We start from the raw sequence: 22493 nt of genomic DNA, 5'->3' as shown, positions 1-22493 counted from the left end.
AATGAAGCATTTCTCCTTGTTTCGCCAGGGTAACACCAGTTTTTCCATGGTGGCAATTTTGGCACTGCCCCATATTTAAACACCCTTGTAAATATGGGGTAGCGTCAAAATCAATGGGTGTTGCAGTCGAACGTCCACCGCAACACCCATTGCCTATGCTATGTATAGCGTGAAAGGGGGCCTTATTTACAAGGCAGCGTTAAGCCACGCTAAGTGGCTTAACGCTGCCTTGTAAATAAGGTGAAACCCATATCGCCACAGGAACGTCACTAAAAGTGATGTTCCAGTGGCGATAGGGGCTTGTAAATATGCCCCCTTGAACACTCCATGGAGAAAAGTCAAGCTTGATTGCTTAACTAGCTTGATGCAGTTGTGGCAAGTATGCGCGCTCTGCTAGCTTGAGAGTTCACCACTCACCAGTTTAACCCCAGGCAGACCTTGTTAGCTGCACGGTCACATTGAGTGCAAATCTTTCTGTTTTTAGGTCTCGGCTAGCGTTGCGGCACACATGCGCAGCTCGCTCGGAGAGATTTATTGAGACTGAGTACTTTTAGAAAAGGGCTTTAAGCCCCGCCCCTCTTTTTTTCATTGGCTGGTGTCACCGTTTATGCTAAACGGTGGCCAGCCATTGGAAAAGAGCTTTGTATGTTGCTTCCCTTTTGCTTTTTGGGGCGGTCCACTTGGACTGCCTCGCCTGCTTTCCATTCGTCGTAAACGTTTTCTTATCTTATCTTATCTTATCTTATGGGGTCATGTGTTTCAAACACATGGCCCCATAAAGACAAGAGATCCGGCTGCAGCGCGGTCCTCTTTGTTTTTCTCAGACAGCCGAGCTGGTAATGCGAAAAAAAAATGAAAGTGTAGCAGGGCGAACTTTGGTCTTCATGCCTCGCCATCATACGCAGTTGGTAGGACCGATGTGCATCAGGGCCTGCGCGTTCACAGCAGGGCCCGCAACCAGGCGTGCTGTTTGCCTTCCGGGCACTGACAGGACTCGACGTCTCTGTTGCCTGCAGAAGGGTCACGGGCTCGCCAAGGGTGCTGTGCATTATACATGACGGTGACTGATGGGAGCTGCTCTGGGCCTTCACGGAGATTGCCGTCCGTGCTGCCCTCTGCAGTGAGAGCGTTGCCACCGCAGGCGCGAGCTCAGTGCACCCCGGATGCGGCACAGCGCCGAAGCCAACTGTCTCGTGAAGGTGAGTTAGCCGATGCAACACCTGCCCTACCAGTCAGTTTCCAAGACCTTTAGGCCTACGGATCATGGAGGGAGCTGTGGAGTGTTCCTGCATGCTTGTCTCTCCACAGCAGGCCACAGGGAAGGATGCAGCTGAACCTGATCTGCAGACAGTATTTGTTTCCCGAGCTACAGTACTTAGCTCGATTGCTGTATTGCATGGCCTTCTTGGTAAAGGGAAGCTGCATCATTTGAGAGCTCACGGGTGTCTTTAGCTCCGCTCCCTCCATGACTCTCAGGTCCTCCTTTCTTTTACTTTTTAAGAGCACCCTCTGCTAATGCCGTGAACCCCACAGACTCCAGGTATGTAATGGGGGGATATGGGTATAGTGGCTTATAAGGTAATGTGCTCTGATACAGAACTTCAAAGTGAGGTAAAACAAAGCACTAGGAAAACCTGAAAGATTGTCTCACAAACCGATAGGGGAAACATTCTCGCCAGAAACAGCAGCTTCGAAATCAAATGAGATTAACAAACCGTTAGGTTAAAAGCTATCATTAGTTCAGTTCCTGCAGCCTGCGGGTTTGACACGCTGTAATTTAGCAGCTCTTTACATGGCCTGCATTCCTCCACAGGGGCCTCTTTGTACCGCCATCGCTACCGAATGCTCGTATTTGAACTCTTTGTCACGGGAACGCGCAGCTTCGCTTGCAGACAACCACTGGCACGGGAGGGGAACCATATGGTCTTACAAACCATTGTGCCTTAGTCTTGTAAAATGGTTTCAGACTTGAAAGTCTGATGCTGCTTTTTGTTTTTTCGAATATAACCAGCCTTACTCTATAGCTGGATAAGACATGGGTGCCCAACATCGGTCCAGGAAGGCCGGGTCTGATTTTTAGTATATCCAGGCTCAATATAAATCATTTAGACGGCTCTTAGTTGTCCTGAATATCTGACAGCCGTCCAACCCCTCCCTCCACCACCCGGTTTAAATTGGTTGCCAGCCTAGATTGGAACTGTATGTTACCCTCCGTCCGAACCTATTGCTCTTTAATATCATTACCCTGTCCCTGTACCTCTGATCGAGCTGTTGCCTTATGCCCGTGACCCTTTACTTAGCCTTCCATTTTGTTTCTGACATTCGTTCTCTTTTTTTCTGGCTCTCCGCCGCTGCCCCCTAACCTCTCCGTCTGATCTTCACCATCTTTGCCTCTGGATCCACTGGTCCTATTAGTATGTTCCCCCAGTTGTGCTGCCTCTCGCCCCCAGACCTCCTTCCCGGTAAAAGTTCCAATTGATGACTTGCAAAAAGTTGCTACTTGAATCCGCCCTGACAGAAGAATGTCTAACAACGGACCCCCTATGCTCAGCAGAGAAAACAAGGGGCATCTTTACTGTTAAAATAAAATGACAACTGAGACCGACAGATGCCAGGAGGCAACAATAAGCGCTTTCAGTCTCGGAAGGCCATAGCAGTCGAGTGGATCTCCAGAAACACACGTGACAGTCAATGGATCCAGTACCAGGTATTTGTAGTTGGTCACTTGTGATTCCCATCGGAGCTGTCCCGTTCCCCATGCAACATCACCGCCCTTCCACTCCTCTACCTAGATTATGGGCCCAGGCCTCACTGCTGCCCCCTGTGCCTCCTCGACACCCTTTATACTTCATCTCTGCCCTTGTTGGATCTCTTTACCGTGTGCATACCCAGTGCCCCTTGCGGCCCCTGTGTCCTCTCTGACTCCTGTGCCTCTCTCCTGCCCTTGATGCCTCCTACCTGAACCCCATGCATCCCTCACTCCCCTGCCTCCCTGCTGCCATTGATGCCTCATACCTGAACCCGTGCATCCCTCACTCCCCTGCCTCCCTGCTGCCATTGATATCTCATACCTGAACCCCGTGCATCCCTCACTTCCCTGCCTCCCTACTGCCCTTCATGCCTCCTACCTGAACCCCATGCATCCCTCACTCCCTGTTCCTCCCTTCTGCCCTTGATGCCTCCTACATGAACCCAGTGCATCCCTCACTCCCCTGCCTCCCTGCTGCCCTTGATGCCTCCTACCTGAACCCCGTGCATCACTCACTCCCCTGCCTCCCTGCTGCCATCGATGCCTCCTACCTGAACCCCGTCCATCCCTCACTCCCCTGCCTCCCTGCTGCCATTGATGCCTCATACCTGAATCCTGTGCATCCCTCACTCCCCTGCCTCCCTGCCTCCCTGCTGCCATTGATGCTTCATAGCTGAACCCCGTGCATCCCTCACTTCCCTGCCTCCCTGCTGCCCTTCATGCCTCCTACCTGAACCCTGTGCATACCTCACTCCCCTGCCTCCCTTCTGCCCTTGATGCCTCCTACCTGAACTCCGTGCATCCCTCACTCCCCTGCCTTCCTGCTGCCCTTGATGCCTCCTACCTGAACCCCGTGCATCACTCACTCCCCTGCCTCCCTGCTGCCATTGATGCCTCCTACCTGAACCCCGTGCTTTCCTCACTCCCCTGCTTCCCTGCTCCCGTTGATGCTTCATACCTGAACCCCGTGCATCCCTCAATCCCCTGCCTCCCTGCAGCCATTGATGCTTCATAGCTGAACCCCATGCATCCCTCACTTCCCTGCCTCCCTGCTGCCCTTCATGCCTCCTACCTGAACCCTGTGCATACCTCACTCCCCTGTCTCCCTGCTGCCCTTGATGCCTCCTACCTGCACCAGGTGCATCCCTCACTCCCCTACCTCCCTGCTGCCCTTGATGCCTCCTACCTGAACCCCGTGCATCACTCACTTCCCTGCCTCCCTGCTGCTATTGATGCCTCCTACCTGAACCCCGTGCATTCCTCACTCCCCTGCCTCCCTGCTGTCATTGATGCCTCATACCTGAACCCCGTGCATCCCTCACTCTCCTGCCTCCCTGCTGCCATTGATGCCTCCTACCTGAACCGCGTGCATACCTCACTCCCCTGCCTCCCTGCTTCCCTTGATGCCTCCTACCTGAGCCCCGTGCATCCCTCACCACTGTTCCTCCCTGTCCATGATGTCGCCTTCATATACCTCGTGCATCCTTCACCTCTGTGCCTCCCTGCTGCCCTTGATGGCTCCTTGCTATACCCCATGCATCCTTCACTTCCATGCCTCCCTGCTGCCCTTCATACCTCCTTGTAGTACCTCGTAGGTCCTTCACCCCTGTGCCTCCCTGCTGTCCTTCTTCTTCATTCCTGTATCCCGTGCATCCCTGTACTCTAATGCTTCCTTGCTGCTCTTGAAGCCTCCTTCCTTGCAACACTTACATCCTTGATGCTTCCTTCCTCTACCCCGTGCATCTTTTCACTCTTGTGCCTCCCTGCTGCCCTTGATGCTTCCTTCCTGTACCAAGTTCGTCCTTTCTGGCCTGCCCCTCCCTGCTGCCCTTGGCGCCTCCTTCCTGTCCCCCTTTCATCCTTTCACCCTGTCCATGATGCACTTGATGTCTCTTTCCTGCACCCCCTGCATCCTGAAACCCCTGTACCTCCCTGCTGCCCTTGGTGCCCACTTCCTGCATCCTGTGCATCCCTTCACCATGTGCCCCTCAGGTGCCCTTGGAGCCTCCTTACTGCACCCTGTGCATATTTCACCCATGTACCGCCCTGCTGCCCTTGGTGCCTTCTTCCTGTACCCCCTGCACCCTGACACCCCTGTGCCTCTCTTCTGCCCTTGGTGCCTCCTTCCTGTACCCCCTGCCTCCTGACACCGCTATGCCTCTTTAATGCCCTTGGTGCTTCATGCCTGTACCCTTGCATCCTGACGCACCTCTGCCTCTCTTCTGCCCTTGGTGCCTTCTTCCTGTACCCCCTGTATCCTGGCACCGCTGTGCTTCTCTTCTGCCCTTGGTGCCTCCCTGTGACTCTCTTCTGCCCTTGTTACCTTCTTCTTGTACCCCCTGCATCCTGACACCCCTGTACCTCCCTGCTGCCCTTGGGGCCTCCTTCCTGCACCCCCTGCATCCTGACACCTATGTACCTGCCTGCTGCCCTTGAGGCCTCCTTCCTGCACCATGTGCATCCTTTTACCCTGTGCCCCCCTGGTGCCATTGGGGCCTTCTTCCTGCACGCCATGCATCCTTCACCCCTGTGCTTCCCTGCTGCCCTTGGTGCCTAAACCCTCTGCATCCTGACACCCCATGCCTCCGTTCTGCCCTTGGTGCCCCAAGCCTGTACACCGTGCATCCTGACACCCCTGTGCCTCTCTTCTGCCCTTGGTGCCTTCCTCAAGCCAAGGACCCTCCATCAGACCAGTGCCAGGCAAACATGAAAATCCAGCAGCACATGGCATCCCCAGACGGTCCCACATCCAGGTAGAAACCAAGCCCAACCCTGCTTAACATTGGAGATCAGACAAGAGCAGGTGCCACCAGGGTGAAATGGCCGCAATGCAGGAAAGACTACACTGGTCAGCCGGGAACTCCAGGGGCACCACCAAGACCGGCCCGAGTCACCTCAGAGCATCGATAACACGTCCTCCTGATCGGCCCAGCCACACGAAGATGCGCCGGGACGTCCAGTGCCCCAGCCACAAGGGGTCGTCTGCCAACAAACGCATCTCCCAGCAAGGCCAGGAGGCCAGGAGACTGCATAGCAGGACGTTGAGGACAGCCCAGCAGCCCAACTGCATCCAGAAACACTGCAGCAGCAGGTAAGTCAACCAGCACCCACGTCCCATTCTATCAGAAGACAGAAACAAGCATTAAAAATGAAATAGGTCTCACCTTTCATTAAGTTAAAGCCATTTGCTTTGCTATACAATACCATTAGTAAAGCAAATGGCTTTAACTTAATCAAAGGCGAGACCTACTGCATTTTCAATGCTTATGTTTCTCACGCTCCACCTGTCTTAAGAACAAAGGATACAATGCTACCGTGTTACTGAGGAGACCCCGTGCGCTTCCCATCTCAACAGGAGGGGAAGGCCCCACCGACCAATCAGTGTGGAGAAGAGTCAGGAGGTCCACCGACCAATCAGCGTGGAGATGAGTCAGGAGGCCCAAGAGGTCAGAGCGATAGAGCCTGCCCTGGAAGAGGGAGAGGCAGGGGCCAGCTGGTGCCATCACCTGTAAATTGAAGGTTATTTATGCTCTCGGCATTCCAAACCAATGCAGTCATAGTGGCACGGATGAAAACCTCCTAACTGCAGGCAAACAGCCAAGCAGCCTGGCACTGGCCCTAATCAGAAGAAACCTTGGCATGCGAGGGCGCCTGATTCCACACCTGCAGACTGTGGTTCAGGTACCAGCCCTACAAGTCACATCCAGTGCTGATGATATGTTACTGGGTATTTGTGTACCACAGTGTTCGCACATTACATGGCCTCTAGGTGCTTTATGACGCTTTCAAACTGCGTCACAGCATGATTTCCCACCTTAGTCTAGCACGAGTGTAAGATTGGGAGTTTTTGTGTGGGTCATCATATTAAAGTCAAAGGAGGTGACATTTTTTGGATGGAGAGAGAGAGGTTTATAAGGCAGGTGAATCCATTCAAATCTATGAGAAGCATTTTGCTTGTTTGGATAATGTGGGTGTCTTTTACCCTGGCCCGAAAGGACGTCCAGTATGTACTGGGTGTGATTCTTACTTATACTACTGGCACGTGTAGTGAGGCCTGTGTTCATGTAAGCCACCCTACAAAGCTTCATCATTGCCCATTGTTTAGTTACCATATCCCACATGAAAGCTAAGCAAAACCTAAACATTATAATTGTATCAGGCCCATTGTTAGCTTAACATTGCAGGAGCAACTCCAAAAAGCTATGAGCTTAACCACTCTTTATTGTATAATCAGCAATATAATAACAAAAGCTGAATGTTATGATTGCCGTCAGGACCCATTGTTAGTTATAACTTGCAGGCAGCATCTTTAACAATCTCTATTTTTTTACAAACAAAATAGCTTTTAAAAAGTAACACCTGTTTTCTCCAACACGCTGTATTCCGAACTGCATCGGAACATATGTTTTTCTTCATTTTACTGTAGACCAACAAACAGAATAGTTCGGTATTTCACTTAATGTTCGAAATTCCCCTTTTTCTATTTATATACAACATTGCTTTTATGAAAATTGCATCAAAGTAAACATGTAATAAAAAGATACATAACGTAAAGGGTGTTATATTGTCCTATACTGTCATCTCGGGTTCATGCAGGGCTTTAAGTGGGATGAAAAAACTGGGGGGTCTCTCAAAGCAGTGTGGCCTATGTAATTAAGGGCGAGGTTTAAAAACCCATAAGTCAAAAACCTGTGCTTAGCATAGTGTGCCGCCGACTGATATGTTGCTGTATCTGTCATTTCATCCAGATATATAATACAGCAAGTAACACTATACCTACAATAAGCCAAGACGATTGGCTTTGTCATTGGTTGTTAGTTTCATAAGATAAGTAAGCCACAACTATGGCTTCGTTGTTTATAATATTAAAACTGCTGCAGTATTGAAGTGATGAGACTGTGAAAGAGCTATAACGTGTCTCTTTGAAGTTACAAAGGCAGTGAAGGGTGGTACAGCTGCAGAGTTAAGATTTATTTTTTTCACCCTGAGGGTGATGGCAGAAATGGAGAGCCCGATAAGGACCCGTCTCAGCACCTGCTTTCTAGAACTACTGGTGCTGAGTACCTGCAGGACCCGGCCCACTTAAAGCCCTGGGTTCATGTAACATTTACAAATCATCTGGCATTTGGCCTCGGCGTTTATAATGGCACCAGAAATATGTTGGCACTAGAGGACTGTATTACAAGGCCACCTATTATAAATTCTCTACATACATCACAAGTGTTGCTACTTTTGTTGCACAACAGGCAGTGGTTCCAAAACACATATTTCAGGTGAATGATGTCATCCCTGTGGCTTATGGAGTTCATGAACTCGAAGACTTAGCCCCATTTGATTTGCTTCCTTCCAGTCAATTTGTCTCAAAGCATATCTGTGCATGTGTGTAATGACAGCTCCAGACCACACTGCTGAACTCATTTGTATAATTAACATGCTCTTCATGAAAGGTAAACAAAAGATGAAGGCTCTAATTGCAATCAGGGCCCATTGTAAGCTGTGGCTTACAGGCAACAGCTTAAAAACTTCACACTCCTAAAGACAGAAGGGAAATCGCCTTTTTATGTAGAGCCCACATTCTAACTAACAAAACAACTATTTTCTTTCCATTTTTCATGTAAGCCTCCAAACAGCACAGTCCACTATAAAAGTCAGTGCTATCAAAAAACATTTTGAAATAAACATGTTATATAAAAATGCATGATGAGTAATGTGTATTATTGTCCAAATAAGCCATCTGGGTGTTCTGGACACGAGTATCCATTATGCATTCTCTCTCTCTCAACATACTAGCTCGCCCTCTTGTCCCATTTCTCTAATGTTAGGTGTTAGACCTGACAGCCTTAGGGTGGTCTTCCCCCCAACATTTTGCCTGACTCTTCCACTTTTCAGACCTCAGTTTTACTGGTACGAAAACTCTGTGCACTTAAGAACTGTTAACCAGTGCTAAAGTGCTTGTGCTCTCTCCCCTAAACACGGTAGCATTGATTCATCACCAATTGCCATATTTATTGTACTTATATATTCCTAGTAAAGTGATACTCCCTGTACCCAGGGGCTGTAAACGAAATCCTACTAGTGGGCCTGCAGCACTAATTGTGCCACCCACTTAAGTAGCCCATTAATCATGTCTCCGGCCTGCTACTGTACAGCCTGTGTGTGCAGTTTTACACTACCATGTCGACCAGCCCTTTTGCCAGGCCCAAATCTTACCTTTTATCCACATAAGCCACCCCTAAGGGAGACCCATAGACAACCCAGAGGGTAGAGTGCAATGTATTTAAAGGGCAGGCCATGTACTTTTAATTTTTACTTGGTAGTGAAAATCTCCCAAAGGCGTTTGTCACTACTGCAAGGCCTACCTCTACCACAGGATAGCATTGGGATTACCTTATTACATTTTACAAGTGTAATTTCCAATTGGGAAGAGATAAAACCCCAAGTCTGGTGTCTCTCGAATTCTAATTTAAGATCCTAACTTATGGTGAAGTCGGATTTTAAATTGCCATTTTGAAAATGCCACTTTTAGAAAGTTGCCATTTTCTTACTTTAGCCATTTGGTGGCTGCTGTCTTTCTCTGATTACATGTCTGAGGTGAATGACTGTTGGTCTTTGTGTATTCCTCCTAGACAGCCATGCACAATGGGAGCTTGGGTGTGGCTTGATGAGCCATCCTGGCAGGATGGGAGGGAGGAACTGGACCCATCCTCTCTTACATCTGAATAGGATGTGTCCTGTCACCACACAAAGGGCTGCATATGCCCCTGTAGTGAGTCTGGATCCAGGGCAGGCCCTCTATGTACAAATGGGTATAAGTACTGGACCTCTAACATCACCACTCCAGTACACCTCTGGACCTGGGGAGATTCTGCCATGAGGAAGGACTGCTGTGCTGCTGCTGAGAGGACTGACACCCTGCTGGACTGCTACTCTGAAGGAGTCGCTGCCTTGCTATGCTGTCCTGCTGCCCTCTTGCCTGGAGAGGAACAACTGGACCTGGAACTCATCTTGTACCCAGGATCCCTGAGAGACTCAAAAGGCTAGTCTGCTAGCCTCCTGATTTGAGCCTCAGGGACATAACAGGCTCCTGGATCCGTGTTCCACAAGTTCCTGACCCCCAAGAGGTGCCTCACAGGTCCCTGAGCCATGGTGTGGTTCTTCTGCACTTAATGTCAAGCTTTTCGCAAACACAAACAGACCCATTTGCTCTGGAATTGGGCCGCTTGCACAGAGAATCATCTTGAGCCAACACATGTTCATCTCTCTGCACAACAAGCATCATCTGCCGGTGTGGATCATCACCACGATGCACCAGCCCTTCTGTCCATTATGCTCGGCCTGCTCTTCATGTCCCGCCGACCGTCACCGGAGATGCTCTCCTTGCTCCCGGCGAACTTCTCCCCTGTGAACTGAACTCTTGGTACAACACTTGAGAAGGTAAAACTTCAGGAGGGACTAACCTGGGAATTTATCCGACCTATGCTCCATTGCAGTTAGCCTGAACTTTTCGATTTGGCCTGGTCTAATAAGACCAGCTATCCCCAGTTGGTGCTTTATGCTTCTAAGCACTATTTTCAGTTTATTTAAAAAAAGAAATTATAACTCCAGTTCTACTTATTGAATTTTATCGTTTTAGTCTTGTTTTATTTATAGAATTAAGCTATATTTTTCTAACTTGGTGTGAAATCATTTTGTATGATGTTTTTACTGACTTACAGTTTGCTGTGTTGCACAAATACTTCAAATATTATCTCTAAATTTAATTCTGACTGCTCTGTACTAAGCTACCAGAGGGTGAGCACAGGTTAATTTAGGGTTTGCTTGTGCCATACCCTGACTAGGATTGTGGTTACTTCCTGACCAGAGCTTACACCCCAGTCGACTAGGAACTCATTTTCTAACATGAAGGATGGCACCATCTGGGAGTTCAAGGTACGTATATTTTCACGGAGTAACACTCATCCCCAATGATGATCTTAATAGAAACTTCCAAAACTATGCAGTTGAACTATTCAGATGACTAACTTGCAGTCTGAGTTTGATCATTTTTACAATAAATCAAGGAGAGATTTTTAAGCAAGTAGCACAGTGAAGTGTCCGACAAGCCAGCAGCACACTGATATGTCATACGGGCGAAGCCCTCTCCATCAGTAGGGAGTAAAGAAAGAAAGGAGCTCTCTAGCAGCCTTGTCAATGACAGGAAAGGAGTACTAGTACATGACACTTCCCAACCCACAAGCATCTGTATGAAAAAGAACCAAGGGGCATATTATCAAGCACGGCGTTAAAATTATCACCGCTTTAGCGGCAGAAAACTGCCGCTAAAACGGCGATAATGGGCTTGATAATATGCTCTATGGAATTCCAATAGAAGCTCGTGTTAGATGTGAAGGACGTCTAACCTGAGCTTCAATTGGAATTCTCCAGGGCATATTATCAAGCCCATTATCGCCGTTTTAGCGGCAGTTTTCTGCCGCTAAAGCGGTGATAATTTTATCCCCTGTCTTGATAATATGGCCCCAAGACTCCCTCACCATGGCCTACTCAACCCCTGTCATACTCTCTTTGTTTTCATATTCCTTTTTGTATACACTTGTAAATTAAATGGAATCTGAATTCCTGATGTGTTCATACTCTGCTATATGCAAGGGACACTGACATGCCACTGTTAAGGAGTCTGATCACAGTTTCCTAATGTGTCGCTAGTCCTCATAAAATCAATATAACATTATTTACCTATATATAGATTGGAGATGTGTTAGAAGAAGATTCCTCACAGGGCTTTGCAATCTCCAATCACCCCCTTACCACTATCACTGCATATGTGTACAGGTCAATGAATCCTCCTAGTTGCCACAGTTCTCAATCCCTACTTTCATGCAGGGCCATTCTCTGGTTCAACAGCTGCCTGGGCAGAACAGACATGTTTGCCCCCAAGATACAAAGCCCAATCCATCCGATCTCTAAAGGCTCTTCTCCTTGTCCTTGGTAAGTGGCGCTTTCGGCTACCAAAACAATCAGCGTATGGCTCAGCTGATGGTTATGAGCTGCACAAATTGCTCACTGTTTTGTTCTGGTGAAGTAGGCACCATTTCATCAATGGCAGGACCCACTGGTTTGATATGAATCAAAAATATGGTTTAAGGGCTTGGGGTATTGAGCATTATACCCTGTCATATAGTAAAAGAATTTTGGTGTTAGGTTGTGAACCAATTTTGAATAGTGAATGGATGGATAACTTTATTCGGCAAGAAAAGAAAATTGAATAGTTGTGTGCCTGGATACAGTACTTTAACTTGTTCTAGTCAGAGCAGGAGATCGAATAAAAATAATGTCTAAACAAAATTTTATCCGCCTGGTACGGTAGAGTAGCAGTGATGGGGAGGGTGTAAAGCTACCTGCTCTTCTCGTGCGGCTGGTACACATCTAGCAGTAGTTTACCATGCTAGTCAGCATGTAGTTTACCATGCTAGTCAGCATATCCTTCACATTTTAAATGTGACAAGCTACGGCTTCTCAGCAATGTAGCTATACTTCTTATAGGTCCGCAATGCTTATAAACAAAGAACATGGGCTTCTCAGTGTGGCTGCCCACTTTGAGCCAGATAGACCCGGCGCTTTTTAACTTGGCTTTTAGAGGTTTAGTGAATCATATATGGCTCTCCGGAGCAGAGACGTTTTAAGGCCTGGGCAAAGTGGGCAATTGCCCAAGGCCCCCACTTTCCAAGAGGCCCCCTAAGAAAGTGAGCTTTCTCTCTATTTTAGTATCCGTGTATTTTGCTTTCTATCTAAACCTAACTACCCGCCTACCTCTAACTTTGACCTTGTCTCGCTACCCCATGTCGTCTTTAGGATTTTTGGGCCCCCAGGCAGCACATACTTCAACTGTTTTTAGTGACCCTGTTAAAGTTTAACACATAATTTAGTATGGTTTGGCTTCATGGGTACTTGAGTTCACATGAAATGGACTGTAAATTAAAAATGTGTCCCTTCCAGAAGGCCCCCGAAATATGTCTTGCTTGGGGCCCCCAAAATCCTATAGATGACACTGCTTCAGAGCAGGTATGTTCTATTAGCACAGGGTGGTTGCAATGAAACCAATGGCGCAGCGCCGGCTCTTCAAAGTAGAGCTGCTGTACTGTAATAACACTTTTGGCACAGGCAGAACAGTTACAGCACTCGCCGCATCAGTGGGAGTTTCGTGCACAACCACAGTGCAGGTACAGCACAGGCATCTACATGGCATGTTTCGTTGTCACAAACATGCACACGCCATGTGCAGTAGTAAGGGCACCGGTGGCAGGCACAACAAGGACAGCAGCAAGACCAGCTGAACACCATAACAGGAGTTAAATAGTTCAAGTCCCATTCATTTATTTGCACTTACCTTGCACTTTCACCATTATTAAACTTAGATAGATACAGAACTACAGATCCCAGAATGCAGAGGGAAAAAAACTATCCCTAGATGAGCTTCCATGCCTCCCATGAGGTGGCTGGAGATCTCTGTAGCATTTGTAAGACGCGAGAGAGTCAGGTATGCACACATTTGACGCACCCAAATATCTTGTTTCCAGATGCCAGGTGTGCTAGCTCATATGCCCCTTTATCTTTTCATTTTTCCATTACAAATGCAAGAGTACAAATATCATAATGCAAAAAGAAGTCAATTCAAAAAGACTTTCTTGGCATGACTAAACACACATGCATTGCCAAAGCTTGATTGTTTACAGCATTCCTTTCGCCTATTGTGTCCAAATCCACTTGGCAGCATTGTAAAGTTTAAAAGAAAAACAGTATCACTTGAAGATTAAATTCAGTGTTTGTGTCTCTGAAGGCAGGCACCAGTTCATCAGACATCTGAAAGGTGTTGGGCTTTTGGCTTCGATATACAGAGTAAGTGACAAACCATTTATTTAAATGACTGTTAAATGTTGCTTCAGTCCAGCATGAGCACATAGAGTTCATCAATACACTACACAAAGAAAGATGACATAATAAAAATGCAATTGCGTAGGGGTCAGTCTAGTGGTTCCCTTGCCACAACTATTGTCTACAGTTGTATTTTGCTTCTGTGTTTGCGAGAGGAGGGGCAGTGTTGACTCTGCAGCTCATAGTGGCGTCTCTCTGAGCCTGACTCACCTGGAGACTGCCCACCTCACCCATGCCAAGGTATGTCTCTACTTTCACCTGTCGAGGCGTAGGATAGGGTCTTCCACCAACCAAAGTCTTGTCCTCAGCCTTTTCAACACGTCATTTCCCCATGATCACTGCTCAATATTTCTATACCCGTTTATTATCTGGGTTGGGTGCACTGGCAGAGCTGCATCTGACTCTCAGAACTGGAACAGCACAGGGTGGTGCTGGGTAGAGCTCCTGTGGAGTGGCAGAGTTGTGTGTGGGTCTCAGTACTGGAACAGCATGGGGTGTTGCTGGGTAGGGCTCCTGTGCAGCGACAGAGCTGCATCTGGGTCTCAGTACGGGACCAGCACAGGGTGTTGCTGGTTAGGGCTTTTGTGCAGTAGCAGAGCTGTGTATGGGTCTCAGTACTGGAAAAGCACGGGGTGTTGTCGGTTAGGGCTTGAGTGCAGTGACAGCTGTGCGTGGGTCTCAGTACTGAAACAGCACGGGGTGTTGCCAGTTAGAGCTTGAGTGCAGTGACAGAGCTGTGTATGGGTCTCAGTACTGGAATAGCACGGGGTGTTGTCGGTTAGGGCTTGAGTGCAGTGACAGAGCTGTGCGTGGGTCTCTCAGTACTGGAACAGCATGGGGTGTTGCTGGTTAGGGCTCCTGTGCAGTGACAGAGCTGTGTATGGGTCTCAGGACTCGAACAGCATGGGATGTTGCTGGTTAGGGCTCCTGTGCAGTGACAGAGCTGTGTGTGAGTCTTAGTACTGGAACAGCATGGGGTGTCACTGGTTAGAGCTCATGTGCAGCGGCAGAGCTGTGTGTGGGTCTCAGTACTGGAGCAGCATGGAGTGTTGCTGGTTAGGGCTTGTGTGGAAGCAGCAGAGCTGCGTGTGGGTCTCAGTACTGGAACAACATGAGGTGTTGCCGGTTAGGGCTTGAGTGCAGTGACAGAGCTGTGTATGGGTCTCAGGATTGGAACAGCATGGGGTGTCACTTGTTAGGGCTCCTGTGCAGCAGCAGAGCTGTGTGTGGGTCTCAGTACTGGTGCAGCATGGGGTGTTGTTGATTAGGGCTTGTGTGCAGTGGCAGAGCTGCGTGTGGGTCTCAGTACTGGAACAGCACGGAGTGTTGCTGGTTAGGGCTTGTGTGCAGCGGCAGAGCTGCGTGTGGGTCTCAGTACTGGAACAGCATGGAGTGTTGCTGGTTAGGGCTTGTGTGCAGTAGCAGAACTGTGTATGGGTCTCAGTACTGGAATAGCACGGGGTGTTGCCGGTTAGGGCTTGAGTGCAGTGAAAGAGCTGTGTATGGGTCTCAGGACTGGAACAGCGCAGGGTGTTGCTGGTTAGGGCTCCTGTGGAGTGGCAGAGTTGTGTGTGGGTCTCAGTAGTAGAACATCACATGGTGTTGCTGGGTAGGGCTCCTGTGCAGCGACAGAGCTGCATCTGGGTCTCAGTATGGGACCAGCACATGGTGTTGCTGGTTAGGGCTTTTGTGCAGTAGCAGAGCTGTGTATGGGTTTCAGTACTGGAATAGCACGGGGTGTTGCCGGTTAGGGCTTGAGTGCAGTGACAGAGCTGTGTATGGGTCTCAGGACTGGAACAGCATGAGGTGTTGCTGGTTAGGGCTCCTGTGCAGTGGCAGAGCTGTGTGTGGGTCTTAGTACTGAAACAGCATGGGGTGGCTCTTGTTAGGGCTCATGTGCAGCAGCAGAGCTGCGTGTGGGTCTCAGTACAAGAACAGCATGGGGCGTCACTGGTTAGAGCTCCTGTGCAGCGGCAGAGCTGTGTGTGGGTCTCAGTACTAGTGCAGCATGGGGTGTTGCTGGTTAGGGCTTGTGTGCAGCTGCAGAGCTGCGTGTGGGTCTCAGTACTGAAACAGCATGGGGTGTTGCCGATTAGGGTTTGAGTGCAGTGACAGAGCTGCGTGTGGGTCCCAGTACTGGAACAGCATGGGGTGTCACTGGTTAGGGCTTGGGTGCAGTAGCAGAGCTGTGTGGGTCTCAGTACTGGAACAGCATGGGGTGTTGCTGGTTAGGGCTCGTCTGCAGCAGCAGAGCTGCGTGTGGGTGTCAATACTGGAACAGCACAGAGTGTTGCTGGTTAGGGCTCGTATGCAGCGGCAGAGTTGTGTGTGGGTCTCAGATCAAGAACAGCATGGGATGTTGCTGGTTAGGGCTTGTGTGCAGCGGCAGCGTTGTGTGTGGGTCTCAGTACAAGAACAGCATGGAATGGTGGTTCAGGGGTATTCCAAATCCATGTAATTTGCTTTTGCAGAAAAGCAACAGAACATTTAGTGCAACTATATGAAATAAAAAATCGGCAATTGGGGCTATATCTTGCAAGAAATGTGCCCTTGTAGTCACTTTGGACGAAAGGACACACTTGGTGCAAATAATTAGCGAAAAAGTACAATTATAACAAACAGCAGCTGTTCCTCTTCTGGTCGTGCGTGTTGTTCCTGTGAGTTAGCACTAAGGAGCAGATTTACAAGCCCCTTGCGCCACTTTTGCGTTACTTTTCTCATGTTAAAAGAGACGCGAAGGTGGCACAAGGGGCTTGTAAATCTACCCTAAGTTTCTGCTGCAAAATGCATGTAATTATGTTATTGGCTGTAACTTCCTCATTTCAGGAATTTTCAAAACAAAAGGGAGGAGTATTACCAAATTATTAAAGCGACACCAAAGGGAATGACGGCAGAGCGCTTGAGCTAATCAAACACTCACCCCCAGTCAACTGATCTGGGTTTAATCCATCATCATTTTTTAGCTCACTCCACCATCCCAGTTCAGACATGGCCATATGCAAATCAGTCTGACCCTGTGCCTCATGGGAACAGTCCAGCCTGAACTGCCAAGCCATGTCTTCCCTGGACCGGAAACAAGCATCCTGGGACCGGTTTCGGATTCATAACCCTCATCAGCCAGGCTATCTTGAATCCAGTGGCAAAGTGAGCAAGGGACCCACGTCTGGGCATACCCTGCCTACTTAGGGCGAACAAAGCGATACCACAGGGGATGATGGATGGAGCTCTTGAGCTAATCAAACACTCGCCCACAGTCAACTGATCTTGGTTTAATCCATCATCATTCTTTAGCTCACTCCACCACCCCAGTTCAGACATGGCCATATGCAAATCAATCTGACCCTGTGCCTCATGGGAATAGTCCAGCCCGAACTGCCAAGCCATGTCTTTCCTAGACCGGAAAAAAGCATCCTGGGACTGGTTTCGGGTTCATAACCCTCATCAGCCAGGCTATCTTGAATTCCGTGGCAAAGTGAGCAAGGGACCCACGTCTGGGCATACCCTGCCTACTTAGGGCAAACATAGTGATACCAAAGGGGATGATGGACGGAGCGCTTGAGCTAATCACTCACCCCACCCAACTGATCTGGGTTTAATCCATCATCTTTCTTTAGCTCACTCCACCACCCCAGTTCAGACATGGCCATATGCAAATCAGTCTGACCCTGTGCCTCATGGGTACAGTCCAGCCCGAACTGCCAAGCCATGTCTTCTCTGGACCGTAAACAAGCATCCTGGGCCCGGTTTCGGGTTCATAACCCTCATCAGCCAGGCTATCTTGAATCCAGTGGCAAAGTGAGAAAGGGACCCACGTCTGGGCATACCCTGCCTACTTAGGGCGAACAAAGCGATACCAAAGGGGATGATGGACAGAGCGCTTGAGCTAATCAAACACTCACCCCAGTCAACTGATCTGGGTTTAATCCATCATCATTCTTTAGCTCACTCCACGACCCCAGTTCAGACAGGGCCATATGCAAATCAGTCTGACCCTGTGCCTCATGGGAATAGTCCAGCCCGAACTGACCGGAAACAAGCATCCTGGGACCGCTTTCGGGTTCATAACCCTCATCAGCCAGGCTATCTAGAATCCAGTGGCAAAGTGAACAAGGGACCCACGTCTGGGCATACCCTGCCTACTTAACAAAGCGATACCTAAGGGGATGATGGACAGAGCGCTTGAGCTAATCAAACACTCACCCCCAGTCAACTGATCTGGGTTTAATCCATCATCATTCTTTAGCTCACTCCCTCCACCCCAGTTCAGACATGGCCATATGCAAATCTCAACTGATCTGGGTTTAAACCATCATCATTCTTTAGCTCACTCCACCACCCCAGTTCAGACATGGCCATATGCAAATCAGTCTGACCCTGTGCCTCATGGGTACAGTCCAGCCCGAACTGCCAAGCCATGTCTTCTCTGGACCGTAAAAAAGCATCCTGGGCCCGGTTTCGGGTTCATAACCCTCATCAGCCAGGCTATCTTGAATCCAGTGGCAAAGTGAGAAAGGGACCCACGTCTGGGCATACCCTGCCTACTTAGGGCGAACAAAGCGATACCAAAGGGGATGATGGACAGAGCGCTTGAGCTAATCAAACACTCACCCCAGTCAACTGATCTGGGTTTAATCCATCATCATTCTTTAGCTCACTCCACGACCCCAGTTCAGACAGGGCCATATGCAAATCAGTCTGACCCTGTGCCTCATGGGAATAGTCCAGCCCGAACTGACCGGAAACAAGCATCCTGGGACCGCTTTCGGGTTCATAACCCTCATCAGCCAGGCTATCTAGAATCCAGTGGCAAAGTGAACAAGGGACCCACGTCTGGGCATACCCTGCCTACTTAACAAAGCGATACCTAAGGGGATGATGGACAGAGCGCTTGAGCTAATCAAACACTCACCCCCAGTCAACTGATCTGGGTTTAATCCATCATCATTCTTTAGCTCACTCCCTCCACCCCAGTTCAGACATGGCCATATGCAAATCTCAACTGATCTGGGTTTAAACCATCATCATTCTTTAGCTCACTCCACCACTCCAGTTCAGACATGGCCATATGCAAAGCAGTCTGACCCTGTGCCTCATGGGAACAGTCCAGCCCGAACTGCCAAGCCATGTCTTCCCTGGACTGGAAACAAGCCTCCCACCGGTTTCAGGTTCAAAACCCTCATCAGCCAGGCTATCTTGAATCCAGTGGCAAAGTGAGCGAGGGACCCACGTCTGGGCATACCCTGCCTACTTAGGGCGAACAAAGCGATACCAAAGGGGATGATGGACGGAGCGTTTGAGCTAATCAAACACTCACCCCCAGTCAACTGATCTGGGTTTAATCCATCATCATTCTTTAGCTCACTCCCCCACCCCAGTTCAGACATGGCCATATGCAAATCAGTCTGCCCTGTGCCTCATGGGAACAGTCCGGCCCGAGCTGAACGGAAACAAGCATCCTGGGACCGGTATCGGGTTCATAACCCTCATCAGCCCGGCTATTTAGAATCCAGTGGCAAAGTGAGCAAGGGACCCATGTCTGGGCATACCCTGCCTACTTAACAAAGCGATACCAAAGGGGATGATGGACAGAGTGCTTGAGCTAATAAAACACTCACCCCAGTCAACTGATCTGGGATTAATCCATCATCATTCTTTAGCTCACTCCACCACCCCAGTTCAGACATGGCCATATGCAAATCTCAACTGATCTGGGTTTAAACTATCATCATCCTTTAGCTCACTCCGCCACCCCATTTCAGACATGGCCATATGCAAATCAGTCTGACCCTGGGCCTCATGGGAACAGTCCAGCCTGAACTGCCAAGCCATGTCTTCCCTGGACCAGAAACAAGCCTCCCACCGGTTTCAGGTTCAAAACCCTCATCAGCCAGGCTATCTTGAATCCAGTGGCAAAGTGAGGAAGGGACCCACGTCTGGGCATACCCTGCCTACTTAGGGCGAACAAAGCGATACCAAAGGGGATGATGGACGGAGCGCTTGAGCTAATCACTAACCCCCAGTCAACTGATCTGGGTTTAATCCATCATCATTCTTTAGCTCACTCCACCAGCCCAGTTCAGACATGGACATATGCAAATCAGTATGACCCTGTGCCTCATGGGAACAATCCAGACCGAATAGCCAAGCCATGTCTTCTCTGGACCGTAAACAAGCATCCTGGGACCGGTTTCGGGTTCATAACCCTCATCAGCCAGGCTATTTTGAATCCAGTGGCAAAGTAAGCAAGGGACCCACGTCTGGGCATACCCTGCCTACTTAGGGCGAACAAAGCGGTACCAAAGGGGATGATGGACAGAGCGCTTGAGCTAATCAAACACTCACCCCCAGTCAACTGATCTGGGTTTAATCCATCATCATTCTTTAGCTCACTCCACCACCCCAGTTCAAACATGGCCATATGCAAATCAGTCTGACCCTGTGCCTCATGGGAACAGTCCAGCCCGAACTGACCGGAAACAAGCATCCTGGGACCGGTTTCGGGTTCATAACCCTCATCAGCCAGGCTATCTAGAATCCAGTGGCAAAGTGAGCAAGGGACCCACGTCTGGGCATACCCTGCCTACTTAACAAAGCGATACCAAAGGGGATGATGGACAAAGCGCTTGAGCTAATCAAACACTCACCCCCAGTTAACTGATCTGGGTTTAATCCATCATCATTATTTAGCTCACTCCACCACCCCAGTTCAGATATGGCCATATGCAAAGCAGTCTGACCCTGTGCCTCATGGGATCAGTCCAGCCCGAACTGCCAAGCCATGTTTTCCCTGGACCGGAAACAAGCCTCCCACCGGTTTCAGGTTCAAAACCCTCATCAGCCAGGCTATCTTGAATCCAGTGGCAAAGTGAGCAAGGGACCCACGTCTGGGCATACCCTGCCTACTTAGGGCGAACAAAGCGATACCAAAGGGGATGATGGACGGAGAGTTTCAGCTAATCAAACACTCACCCTCAGTCAACTGATCTGGGTTTAATCCTTCATCATTCTTAAGCTCACTCCACCACCCCAGTTCAGACATGGCCATATGCAAATCTCAACTGATCTGGGTTTAAAGCATCATCATTCTTTAGCTCACTCTGCCACCCCAGTTCAGACATGGCCATATGCAAATCAGTCTGACCCTGGGCCTCATGGGAACAGTCCAGCCCGAACTGCCAAGCCATGTCTTCCCTGGACCAGAAACATGCCTCCCACCGGTTTCAGGTTCATAACCCTCATCAGCCAGGCTATCTTGAATCCAGTGGCAAAGTGAGCAAGGGACCCACATCTGGGCATACCCTGCCTACTTAGGGCGAACAAAGCGATACCAAAGGGGATGATGGACAGAGCGCTTGAGCTAATCAAACACTCACCCCCAGTCAACTGATCTGGGTTTAATCTATCATCATTCTTTAGCTCACTCCACCACCCCAGTTCAAACATGGCCATATGCAAATCAGTCTGACCCTGTGCCTCATGGGAACAGTCCAGCCCGAACTGACCGGAAACAAGCATCCTGGGACTGGTTTCGGGTTCATAACCCTCATCAGCCAGGCTATCTAGAATCCAGTGGCAAAGTGAGCAAGGGACCCACGTCTGGGCATACCCTGCCTACTTAACAAAGCGATACCAAAGGGGATGATGGACAGAGCGCTTGAGCTAATCAAACACTCACCCCCAGATAACTGATCTGGGTTTAATCCATCATCATTCTTTAGCTCACTCCACCACCCCAGTTCAGACATGGCCATATGCAAAGCAGTCTGACCCTGTGCCTCATGGGAACAGTCCAGCCCTAACTGCCAAGCCATGTCTTCCCTGGACCGGAAACAAGCCTCCCACCGGTTTCAGGTTCAAAACCCTCATCAGCCAGGCTATCTTGAATCCAGTGTCAAAGTGAGCAAGGGACCCACGTCTGGGCATACCCTGCCTACTTAGGGCGAACAAAGCGATACCAAAGGGGATGATGGACGGAGCGGAGCGTTTGAGCAAATCAAACACTCACCCCCAGTCAACTGATCTGGGTTTAATCCATCATCATTCTTTAGTTCACTCCACCACCCCAGTTCAGACATGGCCATATGCAAATCTCAACTGATCTGGGTTTAAACCATCATCATTCTTTAGCTCACTCCACCACCCCAGTTCAGACATGGCCATATGCAAAGCAGTCTGACCCTGTGCCTCATGGAAACAGTCCAGCCCGAACTGCCAAGCCATGTCTTCCCTGGACCGGAAATAAGCCTCCCACCGGTTTCAGGTTCAAAACACTCATCAGCCAGGCTATCTTGAATCCAGTGGCAAAGTGAACAAGGGACCCACGTCTGGGCAAACCCTGCCTACTTAGGGCGAACAAAGCGATACCAAAGGGGATGATGGACGGAGCGTTTGAACGAATCAAACACTCACCCCAGTCAACTGATCTGGGTTTAATCCATCATCATTCTTTAGCTCACTCCACCACCCCAGTTCAGACATGGCCATATGCAAATCAGTCTGACCCTGGGCCTCATGGGTACAGTCCAACCCGAACTGCCAAGCCAGGTCTTCCCTGGACCGGAAACAAGCATTATTAGGCCTTATTGTTTTATTGTTCCAGTAGCTATTAATATTGACGTTTTTCTCATTTTATTTGCATTCGTCCATCTTCCTTTTTTGGTCAAATAATAATGAAGTTGCAACTGACATATTCACGCATATATTTAACAGATAAATGTACACACGCTTTTTGGTGTCTGTGATATTTTAGCGCACGTAATGGTTATATAATTAAAGCAATACACTCATCAAAAACAGCATTATACTAGCAGGACAT

This window comes from Triturus cristatus, chromosome 1_2 (genome assembly GCF_964204655.1).
Source record: "Triturus cristatus chromosome 1_2, aTriCri1.1, whole genome shotgun sequence".
NCBI lineage: Eukaryota > Metazoa > Chordata > Amphibia > Caudata > Salamandridae > Triturus > Triturus cristatus.
The sequence above is the reverse complement of the archived record's forward strand: the minus strand, read 5'-3'. Positions refer to the sequence as shown.